The sequence below is a fragment of the Pinus tabuliformis genome, chromosome X, assembly GCF_031772625.1.
Source record: "Pinus tabuliformis cultivar Carrire ecotype Pingquan chromosome X, CPIR1, whole genome shotgun sequence".
Lineage (NCBI taxonomy): Eukaryota > Viridiplantae > Streptophyta > Pinopsida > Pinales > Pinaceae > Pinus > Pinus tabuliformis.
In genome coordinates, this window is record NC_142308.1 from 502,987,265 (window position 1) to 502,994,276 (window position 7,012).

Below are 7,012 nucleotides of genomic sequence, written 5' to 3' on the forward strand. Positions count from 1 at the left end.
GTATGGATCTAACATGATCCGAGAGGGATCAAATTTCTTCATGTACAAACTTCTTTAGAGTGCAAAATACATTGTGAATTTTTTCATTGTTTAAATTGTAATTTTGAATTCTATATAAAGTATATATAGGACGAAACAAACATTTTAACATTAAAAATTTATTTTTTCATGATATATACATAATTGTTTCTAAATAACATATAATATATACAAAGTTGACATTAAAATATTTTATATAACATGTACAATGAGACATTTTATCGACATAAATTAAAATGGTTTTTTAATTATTAATAAATATTTAAGAATATACCAAGTATTAAAATATTTTATTTTAGAATTTTTTTTCTATATAGAGATATATATGAATTTGATATTAGGCATAAATTGGTTAACATAGATGTTCAAATATTTTATTTAAATAACATGTTGAAATGTTTTTGAAAAAATAGTTTATTTAAATCTCTTGATGAAATATTTTTGAAAAGTCTAAAGTTTAAACATCTTAGTTGTGCACATTTCTTTTTACTTCTAATTACTTTACAACATATTCATTTTGTTTTATTATAGCCGACATTATTTTTCAATTTAGAGCATAGTTTTATTTTTATTTTATAGGGGCACATGTCAATTTGAGGGATGGATGGATGAACTTACACATCCCCCTCATATTGGTTTGTAGAATGAGCCTCTCAACTTAATAAGTATGGTAGAGACTACAATAATATGGTGAAAAGTCAACTTATATTAATGAATAAAATAAGAGGATATTGTAGAACAAAAATTGGCTAGAATGGTTGTACCCATCTCTAAATAAAGAGATAGTAGCTAGATACATTTACAAAATCAATTGCAAGGGGTCAAAATAATTGTCTTTTAACATAAAGAGAGAACCCTAGAGGTGCAAAAGCATAACCCTAGAAGATAAAATGGCAAAAATTTTATGGGCCTTTGAGGTGGTTAGTTGATACATCAACTTTATAAGGGCACAATGTTTGCATACAATATCAATTTGGGGTGCATGATAGTTTTTCAGAATGAACTATTTGAGAAATAGACCTTTTGGTTGGGGCTAGGACATGCCATTGCAACCACTAGCCCCCAGAATTGCAAAAATACATTTTTTAAGGCCTTAAGACAACCCTAGATGTTTGGGTCACAAAAATCATAGAAACATCACCAATAAGATAGAAAATTCTCAAAATAGCGGAAGAGGCGGGTAACCACTTATACCCATCTATATTATTCCTCCATCCTTCGAAAGAAATTATACTCATTGCATCAATTTCCCTCATCAGATGGGGAAACTTCTACTAAATTTAATTCCTAGTGAGCCACCTACCTTGGTGAAGGAGTTTCCCTACTTTGACAACCTACTAGAATTTTATGTGTTGTTGATGGGCATCTTTTATCTTGGTGTCCATGATCTGATCCATTGTATTCTTATTCAATGTAATCAGGATTAAGTTCTATGGGGGTGAATTCCCTGATGACATTTGATGTGTCCAAAGAGGTGGATAACATGTCAATGAAACTCTACATTAAACATTGGGTGCAAGCGAAGGAAAGGAAAAGTGCTTAATTAAAAATTATTTTCACCCACAACCTTTATGATTGTGTAAGGCCCATATTAGAGTTGTATGACCTTCCTATGGGGGCTTATGAGGCACTCTTTCTATAAATATAAACACACCTTATCACCAAATTGAAACTTATGTGGAAACCTATGTTGGTCATGTTACTACATGTACTTGTTATTAGATTTTGGTAGGATATCATTAGATTTTGGTAGGATATAATTAGATTTTGGTAGGATATCATTGACATATTGTTGGAGGTATTGGATTCATTTGGAAATTTTGTTTTCTCTAATTGAGTCAACCTAAGAATGGGATGAATATGTTTATGAATATGAAATGGGCATAGCTACACCAATTAGGGCCATTGGTTGAAACCCTAAACACGCCTAAAAAGGACTTTGACTAGTAGAGCTATGGATGGATATATTACAGATACGTTGAACATATGGAAGGATTTAACCCCATGTACACAGATGCTTGGATTTTTCCATGTGTAATATATGCACATTCATCTTGTTTACCACTTCTATTTTTCACTTGATTAGGGATGAAAGATTACCATTTTGGTCAACTTGGTATCCATGAGAGACAATAGACTAGAAAAATTGTGGTGAGGAACATCTTATCCCTACCTTAAATAGTGGTTTGATGTAGCACAAAATCAACCCAAACAATCTCAAAGTAGAGGGTAGCAATGGCTTAAGTTATGATGCTCTTCTTCAACGGTGCCAAAATGGCCATCTTAGAGAACTAGTCAATAACGTCAAACACACAATCATTAACATTATTTGTGGAAGGAAAACCTAACATGTAATCCATGGAGACTACCTTCTAGTTCTTGTCCAGGCTAGGTAGAGGAGTGCATAAACCTACTTCTCGATGGCTGGTTTATCTAAGTCATAAATAGTGCAATATTTGATATACCCTTAGACATCTTGTTGAAGATTTGGCTAGTATTTGGTATACTCACTTGAAGGAACACAAAGGTGGCTCAGGTAAGTTGTAACACAAGAGCATATCCCAGAGTTTGAAGTATAGAACTTGCTTTAAAGTAATAAACATATGGTATGTGGCAGCGAAGTCAAAGTCACTATTGTATAATTTTCACCACTAAAGGGTCTCCTTCCTACAAGAGTTAATAATTTTACTTAGCGCCACAACTACGGCTAATTAAGGTAGCCTGCAACATGATTGGTGTTATCCTTCTTGTATTTAATGTTCAAATGGAATTGTTGCAAGTATGTGGACCATTTTTTATGTCAATAATTTTGTAAATTTCCTTGTGTCTACATAAATTTTAAGGGTCTGTGTTCAATGTAGATGATTATCTCCTTCCCTAGAATATAATGCTTTGTTATTAGTAGGCTTGCATGATTGGGTACATATCGTTGTTAAAGGTGAGATATCTTCGAATAGTATCAGAGAGTGTTTGACTATGACAAACCACTAAATGTCCTTGTTGAGTGAGTATTGTACCAATAGCATAATTGGAGGCATTTGTATCAATCTCAAATGTCTTTTGTAGGTCTGATAGGGTGATTACTGGTTTAGAGTAAACCCGATGTTTTAGATCCCATGGTTTAGATTAGATAGTTATATTTTTTTCATTCCTCTTGATGCTTTTAGAGTGAAAAATGTGGAGGAATCAACTCACAGGCCCATTTTTACCAGTGAGGTCCAATTTTTGCAAATCCGGCTTTGAAATTTTTTGAGAGTAGTTTCAGGCGTCAAATGCAAGTATTTTGGGTGGTTAAAAATTTAGGATCAAGATTTTAACCCTTTTGTAGGATTCTAAACACATTTATACCTTTCCAACAATGCAATAATTCCCTCAATTAGAGTCTATATGCAAATTTTATGTGACTCGAAAGTTGAGCCTTCTATTTTGACCATTGTAATTCTAGAGGATGTTGCATTAGCCCCCATGAACCAGATTTTAAACAGGAAAACAAAAAATTAAAGATATAACCATAAATACAAATATGTTGTAGAAATAACACTTCATTTCATTAATATCAAATACTAAAATATGCTTACAAACATAATGGAAATAAGACTAGCTCGGGCAATGGTAACTTATCTCTTAGGAGATGAAACACCAAACTATGGGCCACTTGGCGTAGGTTGGTACATCAATTTCCTAGGGTCGTAAATTTGGCATACGATCTTCGTTTAATGCACATGGTACCTCGTTAGAAAGATCTATCCAAGGATTACAAATTTTGATAGTGAATATTGAGATGAAAATAGGGATTCGTGACCGGTGGCTTTCTTAAAAAAATGTCATTGAGGGCCTCAAAACGGCTCTAGAAGCTCATGACATGAAAAAATGCCAAAAATAGTAAATTGTCGTACATTTAATGAAACTAAAAAAATTGAAAGAAATAATGGTGGGGGTCCAAGTGGAATAGGTGGGTGGCCACCAATATGCACCTGGATCATTCCTCCCCCCTTAGGAAGAAATGGTCCTCATTGCATTGAGTTCCTCGATGAGATGAGGAAACTTCTTCTGAACTTGGTCCCTGGTAAGCCACTTTCCCTGGTGAAGGAGTTGGCCTGCTTTGAAAACTTGATATAGTTGGATCCTTTAATGTCGAGTGTTATTGAGTTGTGTGTCCATGATCTGATCAATTTTGGCTTGTTTCATGCGGTCTGGGTTTAACTCTATTGGTGTGAGTTGTTCTACAATGTCAGAAGTGTCCAACAATGGTGGAAAGTAGGGTCAAAGGTGGTCCACATTGAACCATAGGTGCATAGCAAGGAATGGTGGAATACTGAGCTCGAAGGCATTGTCCCCTACTACCTTGGTGATGGTGTATGTCCCATGTAGGAGGTGGCAAAACTTGCGGTGGGGCCCAATGATTTGCTCCTTCTGCAAATGTAGCCAAACTTTGTCGCCCACCTGGAACTTGTGTGGCACCCGATGTTGATGATGTTGCTACTTGTACTTAGAATTGGCTTTGTCAAATATGTCATGGACCTATTGGCAGATGTTCTAAATGTGCTCAATGAAGTTGTTTGCCTTGTTGGCTTCCGACTCAACATGAGATGAATCTTCCTGAGTAGCTGCAAATGGTATGACCACATCAATGGTATAGTGGCTGGAATCCCAAGCCCACTTGAAAAGGGCTATGGATGATCGAGTTGTGGATAGCCCTATTATAGCTATTTTGGACATAGGGGAGGCTCTCATCCCATGTGCATGGATGCTTTGAGTTGTACATGCACAGAATGTGTACGTTCATCCTATTGATGACCTTTGTCTGGCCATCAGTTTGGGCATGGAAAGTTGTGTACTTAGTGAGCTTGGTGTGCAACATCGACTAGAGACTGGACCAAAATGTACTGAGGAACCTGTTGTCCCGATCTGAGGTGATAAACTATGGGATCCCAAATTTTATCCACACTCATTCAAAGAAGAGTTTAACAATGGATTCTGCTGTGATATTATTCTTGCAGACCACCATAATGGCCATCTTCGAGAATCTATCGATGAGCACAAAAACACAGTCATTTCCATGCTTAGTATAAGGAAGGTATGACATGCAATCCATGGAGATGGATTCCCAAGGTTGACTAGGGGTAGGTAGCAGGGTATAGAGGCCTTGCTTCTTGATTGTTGGTTTGGAAATGGCGCAGGAAGTGCAACATTTGATGTATTTCCCAACATCTTGTCGAATCGATGAGTAGAAATACTTATGCAGTACTACCACTTTTTTCTCGACCCTGAAAAGTCTACTGACCCGACTATAGTGCACTTCCAATACCATATTGGAACTCTCGCTTGAAGGAACAAAAAGGTGTCCTAGGTGGCATAGCAATGCATTCTGGAGGTGAAGATATGGCACCTACTAACCCTCCAAGAGCATCTGGTATGTGTGGCCGAATTCTGGGTCGATTTTGTAGAGAAGTGGCTAATTAGAAGTCTCATGCCCAAAAGAGTTGACCACGGTGGTTAATTCCATGATCAGGGGTCAATTAAGGTAGTCATCCCCTTGGTGATCAGAAAGAGATCATATGGTTATCCAATTATCCATCTAAGATATAAGAGAGGGAACACCTATATGAGACTTGGTTTAGCCACTGCTAACCTCTTCTTTGAGCAAGTCGGGGTACATTTTTGGATCCAACAGTCCATTATATTATATTGGGATAGTAGATTCCTAAGTGCATTTTGGTCAAGTCTTTAGTCAATGTTGGATACCAAACTTACTAAGTCCATAGTGTTCCACCCCAAACTGATGGCCAAATAGAGGTCATCAAAAACATGATCATACACGTTCTACGCATGTACAACTTGAAGCATCCATGCACATGGGATGAAATCCTCTCCTTTGTCTAGCACAACTATAACAAAGCTCTCCATAGCTCAACAAACCATAGCCCCTTTCAAGTAGTTTTGGGATTCTAGACATTATGTCCCATTTATGTGGCCATACAATTTGCAGTTACTCACAAAGATCCGACTCACATTGGGTCTGAAACAAACAGGGCTAAAAACTTCATTGAGTGCATTCAACACATCCTCTAGTTTGTCCACAGTATATTGGATAAAGGAAATGCTAAGTACAAGTAGCACCATGATCAACGTCAAGTTTTGCACAGGTTCTAGGTGGGTGACAAAGTTTGGCTACATTTTTATAAGCAGCACCTCACTGGATCCCACTGAGAGATTCACTCACTCTTATATGGTCCATACATCGTCACCAAGGCTATATAAGAAAATAGCTTCAAACTCATCATCCCATCATTCGTTGGTCTGCACCTAACGTTCAATGTAAACTACCTTCGACCATACTTTCCACCATTGTCGGACACATCTGACATTGCAGAACAACTCACACCAACAGAGTTAAACACAAAATACATGGAACATGCCACAACTGATCAACTCATGGACATGCGGATCAAGAACACTCGTCAATGGAGGATCCAACTATATCAAGTTGTTAAATCATGCCAACTCCTTCACCAAGGCAAGTGGTTTACTAGGGAACATGCTCAATAGAAATTTCCTCACCTCATGGAGGCTATGCACATAACGGGGACCATTGATTCCTAAGGAGGGAGGACTGATCTAGGTGGAGATTGGTGGCCACCTACCTATTTCACCTAGACCTCTAGTCGGATTTTATATGTTTCCATGTTTATTTCAGCATTTACTATTTTTAGCAGTTTTCGGGTCGTGAACTTCGAGAGCAGTTTTAACCCCATAAACAAAGTTGTTTGAGGTCTGTATCAGGCCCATGGCCATATGCAAGGGACTGATGCAAATATTAAATTACTGAGAGAGACCTTTCCAATAAGTTATCGTATGCGCCAAACGCAGATAATATGACCAAGTTATGACCTCGAGAAGTTGGCTGCCCAACTAACCCCAACGGGGCCCACAAACCCTTGGTGTTCCATCTCTTGGGGTTATGGTTTTGGTA